The following is a 16,125-nucleotide window of genomic DNA, read 5'->3' as shown; positions in this document are numbered from 1 at the left end:
GAAAGGAGCTGCAGTTGAAGAAGAGGGAGAAGAGACTGTCATACCAGGGAGCATGCACAGGGAAGATAAATCCCCATAACATTTGGCTTTGAAAACCAGAAGGCCAAATATTGAATTTCGTGAGTTCTTACAATCAGCAGTGCTTAAAACTTGGAACTGTAAATAAGTAGGAGAGCCAGGAGGGTGAGAGGAAACTGAATTCCTTCCCTTAAAGAGACAACACAACAAACAGCCCCGCAGAGATACAGCAGAGAAGCAGCAGTCTGAAAAACACCTGGGGTTTACGGGAGGAAAATTTGTATACTAACCTCAGAGCTTGTGCTGGAGGGGTAGAGATAATTGGTAGACTTCTCCAGGAACAAAGGAGCTGGAATGCTCCATTTCCCTCCCATGCCTTCCAGCATAAGTATACAGCCACCTTTAGGAAACAGCTCCAGGCCAACAACACTCACTGCCCAACTTGCTAACTGCACCATGCCAATGCATTCTCTTGCAGACACTCTACCTCTAGCCAGGACTCCAGTCCAGCTCTCCTCCCATAGCAGAACCACACAAACCTTCCTGAGACCAGGCATTCCACCTGTGCACTTCTGCACATGTACCCCCTCCAACCCAGCCTGCCTTGGTCCCCAGCAGCTGTAGGTTCCCTCCCATTTGAACCTTGCTGGCACCACATGCCTCCTCCCACATTCTCCTTTATTTTGGTACTACTGCATCTCTGGCAAATGCCTGGCCTGAATCAACTTAAGCCCAAGGCAGTCCCAGAGTGGTCAACTAACAACACAGGGATCAAACCCTGCCCACAACAGGCAAGAGAGCCATTGCAGACTACGGGACTGAGGCAAAAGTGGCTCAACTACAACAGTAGGATGCACACAACACATATAGGAGATACACCTGAAGCACCAAGTTCTGGTGAACAGGGGACCTTGTAATATGACCTCTTATACATAGGCCACTACTTTCAAAGAACAGAAGTAGTTAACTTTCCCAGTACATAGAAACAGACACAGAGAGTTAGAGAAAATGAAGAGATAGAGAAATATGTCTCAAAAGAAATAACAGGACAGAATCATAGCAAGAGACCTAAATGAAATGGAGATAAGGAATATGCTGATAGACAATTTAAAGTAATGGTCATAAAGTTACTCATGGGACTCGAGAAAAGAGTGGAGAATCTCACTGAGATCCTTAACAAAGAAACAGAAAACATAAAAAAGAACCAATCAGAGATGAAGAACTCAGTAATGAAATAAAAAAAATACAAAAGATGGAATAAATAGTAGACTAGAGGAAGCAGAAGAATGGATTAGTGACCTGGAGGAGAAAGACTGAATAGGAAAGAGAAAAAAAAATGAAATAAACTTAGGGAACTCAGTCACATCATCAAGCATAATAACATTCACATTATAGGGATCCCAGAAGGAAAAGTGAGAGAAAATGGAGGCAGAATATTTATTTGAAAAAATAATAGCTGAAAACTTCCCAAATCTGGGGAAGGTAACCAAAATCTAGATCCACGGGGTACAGAGACTCCCCAACAAAATCAACCCATGGAGGTCCACACCAAGACACATAGTAATTAAAATGGCAAAAAGTAGTGATAAAGAGAGAATTTTAAAAGCAGCAAGAGAAACGAAAAGTTACATACAAGGGAAACATCATAAGGTTATACGCTGACTTTTCAGCAGAAAGTTTGTAGGCCAGAAGGGAATGCATGATATACCAAGGTGCTGAAGAAAAAAAACCCAAAAAACAAACAAAACAAAACAAAACAAAACAAAACAAACCAGCAGCCAAGAATATGCCATCCATAAAACCTGTCAATCAGAATAGAAGGAGAGATAAAAAGTTTTCCAGACAAACAGAAGTTAAAGGTATTCATGACCATGCAACCAAAACAACATGAAATGTTAAAGGGGACTTTGAGTGGAAATAAAAGACCATAAGGAGCAGTAAGAAAAGTAGGAAATATAAAAGCAGCCAAAATAAATATATCTATAAAAATAACTCAAGGGATTCACAAAATAAAAGGATGTGAAGTATGACATCATGCACATAAAACAGAGGAAGAGGAGTAAAGAATTAGTTCAAATTTAAGTTAACTTAAGTTCACTTAACAGAAACTGCTATATGTAGAAGATGCTATATACAAACCTAATGGTAACCACAAATCAAAAACCAGTAATAAATATGTAAAAAAGAAAGGAATCCAAGTATATCGCTAGAGAAAGCTATCCAACTCTAAGAGAAAGGAGCTAGAGAGAACAGAAAAGAACTACATAAACAACTATAAAACAAGTAACAAAATGGCAATAAGTACACACCTGTCAATAATCACTTTGAATGAAAATGGACTAAATGCTCCAATCAAAAGACATAGGGTGATGGAATGGATAAAAAAAGCAAGGTCCATATATATGCTTCCAATAAGAGGTTAATTTCAGACATAAAGACACATGCAGATTGAATGTGAAAGAATGGAAAAACATTTTTTATGCAAACGGCATTGAAAAGAAAGCCAGGGTAGCAATATTTATGTCAGAGAAAATAGACTTTAAACAAAGACTGTAACAAGAGACAAAGAAGAACACTATATAATGATAAAGGGAATAGTTCAACAAGAATATATATATAATAATTGTAAATATTGTACTCCACATAGAAGCACCAAAATACATAAAGCAGCTAAAATCATATAAAGGAAATAATTGATAATAATACAATAAAAGTAGGGGACTTTAATATCCTCTTGAATCAATGGACAGATTATCCAAGCAGAAGATCAACAAGGAAACAGTGGCTTGTAATGATACATTGGACCTGATTGACCTAACAGATATATTCAGAACATTCCATCCTAAAACAGCAGAATATACAGTTTTTCACATGCACATGGAACATTCCAAAAGAGATTACCTATTAGGTCACAAAACAAGTCTCAACAAATTAAAAAAGATCAAAGTCATACCATGCATCTTTTCTGATCACAATGCTATAGAAATAGGAATCAACCACAAGAAAAATCTGGAGAAACACAAATACAGGTTAAATAACATGCTACTAAACAATGAATGGGCCAACCAAGAAACCAAAGAGGAGGAAAAAAAAAGATGGAGACAATGAAAATGAAAACAAAATGGTCCAAAATCAGTTCTAGGAGGAAAGTTTAAAGCAATACAGGCCTCAAGAAACAAGAAAAAGCTCAATTAAACAATCTAACTTTACACCTAATGAATCTTGAAAAAAAAAAAAAAAAGAACAAACAAAACCCCAAACCAGAAGAAAGAAGGAAATAATAAAGATTAGAGTGGAAATAAACAAACTAGAAACTTAAAAGAGGAAAAAAAATAGAACAAATCAATGACACTAGGAGCTTGTTCTTGGAAAGATCAACAAAATTGATAAACTTTTCAGCATACTCATTAAAAAAAAAGAGAGAACTTAATAAAATCAGAAATGAAAGAGGAGAAATAAAAACTGACATCATAGAAACACAAAGGATTATAAGAGAATATTACAGAAATTATATGTCAACAAATTGGACAACCTAGAAGAAATAGATAAATTCATAGAAACATATAAACTCCTAAAACTGAATCAAGAAGAAATAGAAAATTTGAACAGAGCAATTACCAGCAATGAAACTCAAACAAACACAAGTCCTGAACCAGATGACTTTACAGGTGAATGCTATCAAATATTTAAAGAAGAGTTAATACCTATTGTTTTCAAACTATTCCAAAACAATGGAAGAGGTAGGAAAGCTTCCAAATTCATTCTATGAGGCTGGAATTAGTCTAATACTGAAACCAAATAAAGACACCGCAAAAAAAGAGAACTATGGGTCATTATCTCTGATGGACATAGATGCAAAAATTCTCAACAAAACATTAACTGGCCAAATACAACAATACATTAAAAAGAATAATTCAAGTGGTTCAAGTGGGATCAAGTGGGATTTAGTCCAGGGATGCACACGTGGCTCAGTATTCACAAATCAATCAACATCACATTGATTGATATTGATAAATCACATCAATAAAATAAAGGAAAAAAATGTATGATCATCTCAATGGATGCAGAAATAGCTTTTAACAAAGTACAACATTCATTCATGATAAAAACCCACAACTACGTATGTTTAAGGGGACATACCTCAAAATAATAAAGGCCATATACGAGAAACCCACAGCTAACATCATACTTAATGGTAAATAATTTAGAGCTTTTCCTCTAAGGTTAGGAACAAGACAAGGATATTCACTCTCACCACTTTTATTCAACATAATACTGGAAGTCCTAATCACAGCAATCAGACAAGAAAAAAGAAATAAAAGGCATACAAATTGGTAAGAAAGAGGTAAAACTTTCGCTGTTTGCAGATGACATGATACTACATATAGAAAACCCTAAAGACTCCAACAAAAACTACTAGAACTGAATTCAGTGAGGTCACAGGATACATAATCAATATACAGAAATGCACTACATTTCTATACACTAAAAGAGAAAGAGAACCTAAGAAAGAATCCCATTTACAATTGCACCAAAAATAATAAAATACCTAGGAATAAACTTCACCAAGGAGGTAAAAAACCTATCCTCTGAAAACTATAAAACAAATGGAAAGATATTCCATACTCACGGACTGGAAGAACCAATATTGTTAAAATGTCTATATTACCCAAGCAATCTACACATTTAATGCAATCCCTATCAACATACCAACATGATTTTTTTCAGAGACTAGAACAAATAATCCTAAACTTTTTATGTAACCACAAATAGCCAAAGCAATCTTGAAACAGAAGAACAAAATCGGAGGTATCACGTTCCCAGATTTCAAGATACAGTACAAAGCTTTAGTAATCAAAACAGTATGGTACTGGAACAAAAACAGACACATAGATCAATGGAACAGAATAGAGAGTCCAGAATAAACCCATGATTACTCTTTGACAAAAGAGGCAAGAATATGCAATGAGGAAAAGACAGCCTCTTCAAAAATGGTGCTGGGAAAACTGGACAGCTACATGCAAAAGAATGAAATGGGGATACTTTCTTATACCATACACAAAAATGAACTCAAAATGCATTAAAGACCTAAATGTGATACCTGAAACCATAAAGATCATAGAAGAGATCAAAGGCAGGAATTTCTCTGACATCAGATGTAGCAACTTTTTTCTACATATGTTTCTTGAAGCAAGGGAAACAAAATCAAAAATAAACTATTGGGACTATACCAACAAACAAACAAACAAACAAACAACCCCCAACAACTTCTGCACAGCAAAGGAAACAAACTAATAATGTACTAATTAATACTAATTAATATACAATCTAGTGAATGGGAGAAGATATTTGCAAATGACATATCTGATAAAGTGTGAAAGAATTTAAGCAGCTAAACAACAACAAAAAAAACACTAACAACCCAATTAAAAATGGGCTGAAGGCATGAGCAGACATTCAAGACTTACATATATATGGCCAACATACCATGAAAAGATACCAACATCACTAATCATCAGGGAAATGCAAATCAAAACCACAATGAGATATCACCTCACGCTGTCAGAATGGCTAAAATCAAAAATACAAGAAACAAGTACTGGTGAGGATGTGGAGAAGGAAGAACACTGGTGCACTGTTGGTGGGAATGCAAACTGCTGCAGCCACTGTGGACAATAGTGTGGAGTGTGCTCAAAAAAAATTAAAATAGAAATACCCTATGATCAGTAATTCCACTACTGGGGATTTACCCAAAGAATATGAAAACACTATTATTCAAAAAGATATATGCATCTCTATGTTTATTGCAACATTATTTTCAATAGCCAAATTATGGAAGCATCCCACGTCCACTGATAGATGAACAGATCAAGAAGATGTGGTATATTTATACAATGGACTATTAGTCATAAAGAAGAATGAAATCTTGCCATTAGTGACAACCTGGATGGATCAAGAGAGTATAATGCTGAATGAAATAATGCTAAATGAAACTAAAAAAAGTTTCAATGAGGACATTTTAGCTTAAGAAGTTGTCTCTAAACTTTAGAGATGTTCAGTGACATGGATAGAAGCTAGATTACTTTAGCTTTATTTTTATTTTATTTTATTTATTTTTTTATTTATTTTTTTATATATATATATGAAATTTATTGACAAATTGGTTTCCATACAACACCCAGTGCTCATCCCAAAAGGTGCCCTCCTCAATACCCATCACCCACCCTCCCCTCCCTCCCACCCCCCATCAACCCTCAGTTTGTTCTCAGTTTTTAACAGTCTCTTATGCTTTGGCTCTCTCGCACTCTAACATCTTTTTTTTTTTTTCCTTGCCCTCCCCCATGGATTCCTGTTAAGTTTCTCAGGATCCACATAAGAGTGAAACCATATGGTATCTGTCTTTCTCTGTATGGCTTATTTCACTTAGCATTACACTCTCCAGTTCCATCCACGTTGCTACAAAAGGCCATATTTCATTTTTTCTCATTGCCACGTAGTATTCCATTGTGTATATATACCACAATTTCTTTATCCATTCATCAGTTGATGGACATTTAGGCTCTTTCCATAATTTGGCTATTGTTGAGAGTGCTGCTATGAACATTGGGGTACAAGTGCCCCTATGCATCAGTACTCCTGTATCCCTTGGATAAATTCCTAGCAGTGCTATTGCTGGGTCATAGGGTAGGTCTATTTTTAATTTTCTGAGGAAACTCCACACTGCTTTCCAGAGCGGCTGCACCAATTTGCATTCCCACCAACAGTGCAAGAGGGTTCCCGTTTCTCCACATCCTCTCCAGCATCTATAGTCTCCTGATTTGTTCATTTTGGCCACTCTGACTGGCGTGAGGTGATACCTGAGTGTGGTTTTGATTTGTATTTCCCTGATAAGGAGCGATGCTGAACATCTTTTCATGTGCCTGTTGGCCATCTGGATGTCTTCTTTAGAGAAGTGTCTATTCATGTTTTCTGCCCATTTCTTCACTGGGTTCTTTGTTTTTCGGGTGTGGAGTTTGGTGAGCTCTTTATAGATTTTAGATACTAGCCCTTTGTCCGATATGTCATTTGCAAATATCTTTTCCCATTCCGTTGGTTGCCTTTTAGTTTTGTTGGTTGTTTCCTTTGCTGTGCAGAAGCTTTTTATCTTCATAAGGTCCCAGTAATTCACTTTTGCTTTTAATTCCCTTGCCTTTGGGGATGTGTCGTGGAAGAGATTGCTACGGCGGAGGTCAGAGAGGTCTTTTCCTGCTTTCTCCTCTAAGGTTTTGATGGTTTCCTGTCTCACATTTAGGTCCTTTATCCATTTTGAGTTTATTTTTGTAAATGGTGTGAGAAAGTGGTCTAGTTTCAACCTTCTGCATGTTGCTGTCCAGTTCTCCCAGCACCATTTGTTAAAGGGACTGTCTTTTTTCCATTGGATGTTCTTTCCTGCTTTGTCAAAGATGAGTTGGCCATACGTTTGTGGGTCTAGTTCTGGGGTTTCTATTCTATTCCATTGGTCTGTGTGTCTGTTTTTGTGCCAATACCATGCTGTCTTGATGATGACAGCTTTGTAGTAGAGGCTAAAGTCTGGGATTGTGATGCCTCCTGCTTTGGTCTTCTTCTTCAAAATTCCTTTGGCTATTCGGGGCCTTTTGTGGTTCCATATGAATTTTAGGGTTGCTTGTTCTAGTTTCGAGAAGAATGCTGGTGCAATTTTGATTGGGATTGCATTGAATGTGTAGATAGCTTTGGGTAGTATTGACATTTTGACAATATTTATTTTTCCAATCCATGAGCAGGGAATGTCTTTCCATTTCTTTAAATCTTCTTCAATTACCTTCATAAGCTTTCTATAGTTTTCAGCATACAGATCCTTTACATCTTTGGTTCGATTTATTCCTAGGTATTTTATGCTTCTTGGTGCAATTGTGAATGGGATCAGTTTCTTTATTTGTCTTTCTGTTGCTTCATTGTTAGTGTATAAGAATGCAACTGATTTCTGGACATTGATTTTGTATCCTGCAACTTTGCTGAATTCATGTATCAGTTCTAGCAGACTTTTGGTGGAGTCTATCGGATTTTCCATGTATAATATCATGTCATCTGCAAAAAGCGAAAGCTTGACTTCATCTTTGCCAATTTGGATGCCTTTGATTTCCTTTTGTTGTCTGATTGCTGATGCTAGAACTTCCAGCACTATGTTAAACAACAGCGGTCAGAGTGGGCATCCCTGTCGTGTTCCTGATCTCAGGGAAAAAGCTCTCAGTTTTTCCCCATTGAGGATGATGTTAGCTGTGGGCTTTTCATAAATGGCTTTTATGATCTTTAAGTATGTTCCTTCTATCCCGACTTTCTCAAGAGTTTTTATTAAGAAAGGGTGCTGGATTTTGGCAAAGGCCTTTTCTGCATCGATTGACAGGATCATATGGTTCTTCTCTTTTTTTTTGTTAATGTGATGTATCACGTTGATTGATTTGCGAATGTTGAACCAGCCCTGCATCCCAGGAATGAATCCCACTTGATCATGGTGAATAATTCTTTTTATATGCTGTTGAATTCGATTTGCTAGTATCTTATTGAGAATTTTTGCATCCATATTCATCAGGGATATTGGCCTGTAGTTCTCTTTTTTTACTGGGTCTCTGTCTGGTTTAGGAATCAAAGTAATACTGGCTTCATAGAATGAGTCTGGAAGTTTTCCTTCCCTTTCTATTTCTTGGAATAGCTTGAGAAGGATAGGTATTATCTCTGCTTTAAACGTCTGGTAGAACTCCCCTGGGAAGCTATCTGGTCCTGGACTCTTATTTGTTGGGAGATTTTTGATAACCGATTCAATTTCTTCACTGGTTATGGGTCTGTTCAAGCTTTCTATTTCCTCCTGATTGAGTTTTGGAAGAGTGTGGGTGTTCAGGAATTTGTCCATTTCTTCCAGGTTGTCCAATTTGTTGGCATATAATTTTTCATAGTATTCCCTGATAATTGTTTGTATCTCTGAGGGATTGGTTGTAATAATTCCATTTTCATTCATGATTTTATCTATTTGGGTCATCTCCCTTTTCTTTTTGAGAAGCCTGGCTAGAGGTTTGTCAATTTTGTTTATTTTTTCAAAAAACCAACTCTTGGTTTCGTTGATCTGCTCTACAGTTTTTTTAGATTCTATATTGTTTATTTCTGCTCTGATCTTTATTATTTCTCTTCTTCTGCTGGGTTTAGGCTGCCTTTGCTGTTCTGCTTCTATTTCCTTTAGGTGTGCTGTTAGATTTTGTATTTGGGATTTTTCTTGTTTCTTGAGATAGGCCTGGATTGCAATGTATTTTCCTCTCAGGACTGCCTTCGCTGCGTCCCAAAGCGTTTGGATTGTTGTATTTTCATTTTCGTTTGTTTCCATATATTTTTTGATTTCTTCTCTAATTGCCTGGTTGACCCACTCATTCGTTAGTAGGGTGTTCTTTAACCTCCACGCTTTTGGAGGCTTTACAGACTTTTTCCTGTGGTTGATTTCAAGCTTCATAGCATTGTGGTCTGAAAGTATGCATGGTATAATTTCAATTCTTGTAAACTTATGAAGGGCTGTTTTGTGACCCAGTATATGATCTATCTTGGAGAATGTTCCATGTGCACTCGAGAAGAAAGTATATTCTGTTGCTTTGGGATGCAGAGTTCTAAATATATCTGTCAAGTCCATCTGATCCAATGTCTCATTCAGGGCCCTTGTTTCTTTATTGACCGTGTGTCTAGATGATCTATCCATTTCTGTAAGTGGGGTGTTAAAGTCCCCAGCAATTACCACATTCTTATCAATAAGGTTGCTTCTGTTTATGAGTAATTGTTTTATATATTTGGGGGCTCCGGTATTCGGCGCATAGACATTTATAATTGTTAGCTCTTCCTGATGGATAGACCCTGTAACTATTATATAATGTCCTTCTTCATCTCTTGTTACAGCCTTTAATTGAAAGTCTAGTTTGTCTGATATAAGTATGGCTACTCCAGCTTTCTTTTGGCTTCCAGTAGCATGATAAATAGTTCTCCATCCCCTCACTCTCAATCTAAAGGTGTCCTCAGGTCTAAAATGAGTCTCTTGTAGACAGCAAATAGATGGGTCTTGTTTTTTTATCCATTCTGATACCCTATGTCTTTTGGTTGGCGCATTTAATCCATTTACATTCAGTGTTATTATAGAAAGATACGGGTTTAGAGTCATTGTGATGTCTGTATGTTTTATGCTTGTAGTGATATCTCTGGTACTTTGTCTCACAGGGTCCCCCTTAGGGTCTCTTGTAGGGCTGGTTTAGTGGTGACAAATTCCTTCAGTTTTTGTTTGTTTGGGAAGACCTTTATCTCTCCTTCTATTCTAAATGACAGACTTGCTGGATAAAGGATTCTAGGCTGCATATTTTTGCTGTCTAGCACCCTGAAAATCTCGTGCCAATTCTTTCTGGCCTGCCAAGTTTCAAAAGAGAGATCAGTCACGAGTCTTATAGGTCTCCCTTTATATGTGAGGGCACGTTTACCCCTTGCTGCTTTCAGAATTTTCTCTTTATCCTTGTATTTTGCCAGTTTCACTATGATATGTCGTGCAGAAGATTGATTCAAGTTACGTCTGAAGGGAGTTCTCTGTGCCTCTTGGATTTCCATGCCTTTTTCCTTCCCCAGTTCAGGGAAGTTCTCAGCTATTATTTCTTCAAGTACCCCTTCAGCACCTTTCCCTGTCTCTTCCTCCTCTGGGATACCAATTATGTGTATATTATTTCTTTTTAGTGTATCACTTAGTTCTCTAATTTTCCCCTCATACTCCTGGATTTTTTTATCTCTCTTTTTCTCAGCTTCCTCTTTTTCCATAACTTTATCTTCTAGTTCACCTATTCTCTCCTCTGCCTCTTCCATCCGAGCCGTGGTGGTTTGCATTTTGTTTTGCATTTCATTTAAAGCGTTTTTCAGCTCCTCGTGACTGTTCCTTAGTCCCTTGATCTCTGTAGCAAGAGATTCTCTGCTGTCCTGTATACTGTTTTCCAGCCCAGCGATTAATTTTATGACTATTATTCTAAATTCACTTTCTGTTATATTATTTAAATCCTTTTTGATCAGCTCATTAGCTGTTGTTATTTCCTGGAGATTCTTCTGAGGGGAATTCTTCCGCTTGGTCATTTTGGATAGTCCCTGGTGTGGTGAGGACCTGCAGGGCACTTCCCCTGTGCTGTGGTGTATAACTGGAGTTGGTGGGCGGGGCCGCAGTCCGACCTGATGTCTGCCCCCAGCCCACCGCTGGGGCCACAGTCAGACTGGTGTGTGCCTTCTCTTCCCCTCTCCTAGGGGCGGGATTCACTGTGGGGTGGGGTGGCCCGTCTGGGCTACTTGCACAATGCCAGGCTTGTGATGCTGGGGATCTGGCGTATTAGCTGGGGTGGGTAGGCAAGGTGCACGGCGGCAGGGGGGGCAGGATTAGCTCGCTTCTCCTTAGGTGATCCACTTCAGGAGGGGCCCTGTGGCAGCCGGAGGGAGTCAGATCCGCTGCCGGAGGTTTGGCTCCGCAGAAGCACAGAGTTGGGTGTTTGCGCGGAGCGAGCAATTTCCCTGGCAGGAACCGGTTCCCTTTGGGATTTTGGCTGGGGGATGGGCGGGGGAGATGGCGCTGGCGAGCGCCTTTGTTCCCCACCAAACTGAGCTCTGTCGTCCGGGGGCTCAGCAGCTCTCCCTCCCTTTGTCCTCCAGCCTTCCCGCTTCCCGAGCAGAGCTGTTAACTTATGACCTCCCAGACGCTAAGTCGCGCTTGCTGTCGGAACACAGTCCGTCAGGCCCCTCCGCTTTTGCAAGCCGGACTCGAGGGCTCTGCTTGGCTGGCGAGCCGCCCCTCCGCCCCGGCTCCCTCCCGCCAGTCCGTGGAGCGCGTACTGCCTCGCTGTCCTTCCTACCCTCTTCCGTGGGCCTCTCGTCTGCGCTTGGGTCTGGCGACTCCGTTCTGCTAATCCTCTGGCGGTTTTCTGGGTTATTTAGGCAGGTGTAGGTGGAATCTAAGTGATCAGCAGGACACGCGGTGAGCCCAGGGTCCTCCTACGCCGCCATCTTCCAGCTTTATTTTTAAAATAAATAAACAGGGCCATCTGGGTGGCTCAGTCAGTTAAGGGTCCAACTCTTGATATCAGCTCAGGCCATGATGTCACAGTTTGTGGGAATGAGCCCCACATCAGCCTCTATGCTGACAGTGCTGATCCTGCTTGGGTTTCTTTTTCCTTCCCTCTCTCTCTCTACCCCTCCCCTGCTTGCACTCTCTCCTTCAGAATAAAAATCTAAATAAATAGATAGATAATAAAACAACCAAAAAAAATCTCTCAGCTGGATCTTCAGCAGCAGAATGAACTAGTAAGAGGCAAGGCTTAAATTGATGGCTAGGGAAATATGCCACCAATTTTCATATTTGTTTATCTCACAGTTCAAGGGAAGAATAGCATCTTACAATGTGGAAAAATGGCACAGTAAGAAAGGGTAAAGAGATAGCAATGATCTATTATACTTTTACTTGTTTATAAAAAGGTCAATCTTTATCATCCTATTGCTACATTTGTGATAAAATTAAATTATCAAAAGGGTATGAAATAATAAAGAACACACCAGAAAGTATTGAAATAGAAAGGTTAATACATAATAACTATAATTATCAATTTCCCATTAAGATATATGCCAACAAATGTTTTAAAGTATGCAATCAATCTGAACTAATTCAAAAGTTATGAATTTTCTAAAAAAAAGTATGTAACAAATCATCTTGACACTTCAGAACCTTTTCTTTAGGCTCTAATACTTTGTCTAAAAGTATTTTGATAAAATAAATATCTCCAGAGACATACTCTATTTACGCTGTGTTATGCTAAAAAACATATTTAGGCATTTTATTTCTTCCTCTTTTAATCTTTCATTATTCTCCCCATCTTCCCTCAGTGGCAGCCATCAACCAATGATCTAGCCCTTGCATATCTCTTAAATCTCCAAGTGCCTTGCTGTGGAGTGACATTAACATATTTAACCATGGTACAGACACAGCGTGGGCCACTGACCCTCAGAGTAGAAAGCAGCTGGCTTGTCAAGAAGATGTGTACCACCAGGTTGAACTCTAGTCCTGTCATTGATAACTACTTGCAATTTTCTGTTCAGGTCATGTGTTTCATACTTCCTGTTTTTGCAATGGATATTCCACTCTCTTCCCTTACACTAACCTATGTTTATACACCACTAAGATTTATTCCTGGCTCTTCTAAATTTCTAAACAGAGGCACAGCATTCTCTGTGCTCTCTTATCTTACACATATATCGCTCGTATCACACTGAATTATAATAAGTTGCCTATATGTCTTTCTGCCTCACTAGTCTTTCTGGACCTTGAGGGTAGGTTCCCTGCCTTATTTACAGTCTTAGAATATATTACAGTGAAAGTTTGTTAAGAGTGCATTCAGTTATGATGTCCTAACTGTACCTTCGGGTTGTAATATACTGGAAGGGCCTTTGGAACCAGAGCTGCCTAGATTTTTATTTAAACATTTCAACTTATTATTTATGTAATTTGACCCAATAAAGACTCAGTTTACCATGTCTCTTTTAAGATTTGAAAATATATCTAAGAGTTAAAATTTCTTTTTATTTATTTATTTATTTACTAACTTCAAATGAACCCACACAAGCCTAAGATAGCACAAGTTACTTCAAACAGGAAAGCTTGTTTCATCAGTCTGTGTGCCCTATGTGAAAGCCCTGGAGGCTTTCAACATTTTCCCCTTCTTCACTGTGCTCTAATCACTCTGGTATTTTTCAGTTTCCTCAACAATATTAAGTAAATGTCTGCCTCAGGGCCTTTGAACTTGCTCTACCTTTGGCCTGGAATAGTCTCCCCACAGAGAACCACATATGTTTTGAGCGTGCGTGTGTGTGTGCGTGCGTGTGTGCGCGCGTGGTGTTTGTTTGTTGTCATTTCCTCAGAGAAGTTTTACCTGACTTTCCACGTAAAATAGTTTCCCTCTCATTCTCAGCCAACTTACCCTTCTTCACTGTGCTCAAGCTTACCAGCCATTGTACATCTATCTCTTGGCTTATTTGTTTTCCTGCCTTTTCCATTAGAATATAAGCCTTATGAAGAAAGAGGTGTTGTCTATTTTTTTAGTGTTATATTTCCTGCGCCTAGAGGACTTAACTCAGTATATTGAGCAAATGAATTAAAGGAATGAATAAGTTAATTTCCTTTTACGTTTCTGTTAGATCAGAGGATTAAGTTAGGCACACTTGAAAGCTGTCCTAGTTTGTTTATCAACATGGAAAACACTGAAAACATAGAAAACATTGGTATCAAATAGCATGAAATAAACCAATTTTTTTGACTTAAAGAAACAGTGCAGTTTCTGGCCTGAAAAGTGTCCTGTTAAATAGGTAGAGTGTGAGGAAAATTGTGAAGAGAAATGAAATTAATAGGGTCTACCTAAAAAAAAAGTCACAAAACTCAGTCTTCAGTTTTGTGCTGGCAGTGCAAATCACAGCTGTGATACTCAAAGCTGCAGAGGACTTGAATGTTCTCCATTAGGAATAGAATGTAGCAACGGTTGCCAAGGTAAACATCATCTAACTACTTCAGATCAGCTCTGTGTCTATTATTTTGGCAACCCCGACCTATGTCTGTGAGAGATTTTACTGGTACACATCTAACATATCCTTCCATTCAAACAAAAAAATCATAACACTGACTTAAATTTTAGGAATACAACATTTAGACATGTATTCTATTTGCAATAAAAATAGTACAGAAGGTAATGGATGGTTCAACTAATCAGAGATAGGGAAGGCAGTCTTTCATGTCTGGGTCAGCATCAAATGCAGCAAAAGTCGGTAGTAAATTAACGTCATTGCCATCTGACAGCTGCTTAGCAGGCTTATGTAGAATGAATTGTTCTCAGTCCAGCTCTTTGCAGACAGGTGCCCAAATCATACCACCAGCTCTCACAATTGGCACTAATTAGTATCCTTCCTGGCATTGTCAGTGAAAAGCACCCGGCACATAATACCTTGTAATATTTGTATACGTGAGTGTAGACTGTTGGTAGCATTTATAAAGGGTATAAAGAATGTTCAGATAAGGCAGATTTCCATTCAGAACATATTTAGTTGAAAAACAATTCCAAGTTCTTGATCTTCCTTTCACAATACAAGTGCACTGTGGAAGTGTCTCTCCTTACCTTCTGCCGCCTCTTTTGCTATCTATTTCTAGATTAACCAATCCATGTTTATCTGCTGGACTGTTTTTCTCTTTCCTGGATCATGAAGCAGTAGAGTTCAGATTGGGTTTGCTCACCTTACTTGTTCTGTATTTAAAATTGTCCTTTATTTGCACTCCACCTCCTCTTTTGTTTTTATCTCTATGATTTTATGACTGAACACTATGGTTATCTCTATGATTCTGGATTCCATCCAATCCTCCTCAATCTTTTCCTCTCTCAAAAATATAGCCTGACATAGCATACCTTATTTAAATACTGCTACTTTCCTTTCAATTATGTCTTCTTTGTGTTTCTCTTCAAAATCAAAATCAGAAGTCTCAAATCTGACTTGAAACGCACAACTCTTTGAGTTACACGTTAAACTCAACAATTACCTACTAAGCATTGTCTCTGGAAATCTTACTAGTATATTAAGTTTAAAGAATAGCTGGAGTCATAAAACCTGGATTTAAATTGTGGTTCTACTATTTACTACATAGGCCAGTGAACAAATTATTTGTCACTTCCTGAGGATTATTGGATTTGTCTGTGAAAAGAAGCAAATGTCATTACATGGTTGTTATGATGGATTAATACAAAGATAGAATATAAAAATAGATAGTCAGGGACTGCTATCCCTTCTTATCTTCCCATCTTCAATTTCTAAGTCCTCTAAATACTAGCTATGTATTGTTTCTCATATCCATCCTTTTTTTAAAAAAAAAAATTTAGTGTTTATTTTTGAGACAGAGAGAGACAGAGTATGAACAGGGGAGGGGCAGAGAGAGAGAGAGGGAGACAAAGAACCCGAAGCAGGCTCCAGACTCTGAACTGTCAGCACAGAGCCCGACGTGGGGCTCCAACTCATGAACCAGGAGATCGTGACCCCAGA

General features: G+C 38.4%; 1 protein-coding gene across 2 annotated transcripts in view; it reads right to left on the bottom strand.

Moving 5' to 3' along the window:
• ADGRB3 (adhesion G protein-coupled receptor B3) overlaps nt 1-16,125 on the bottom strand; it is a 750,806-nt gene that overhangs the window by 367,036 nt on the left and 367,645 nt on the right. The window lies entirely within an intron of this gene.

The sequence above is a fragment of the Lynx canadensis genome, chromosome B2, assembly GCF_007474595.2.
Source record: "Lynx canadensis isolate LIC74 chromosome B2, mLynCan4.pri.v2, whole genome shotgun sequence".
Lineage (NCBI taxonomy): Eukaryota > Metazoa > Chordata > Mammalia > Carnivora > Felidae > Lynx > Lynx canadensis.
Note: the sequence above shows the minus strand (reverse complement) of the source record. Positions and strands in the feature narration are given on the sequence as shown.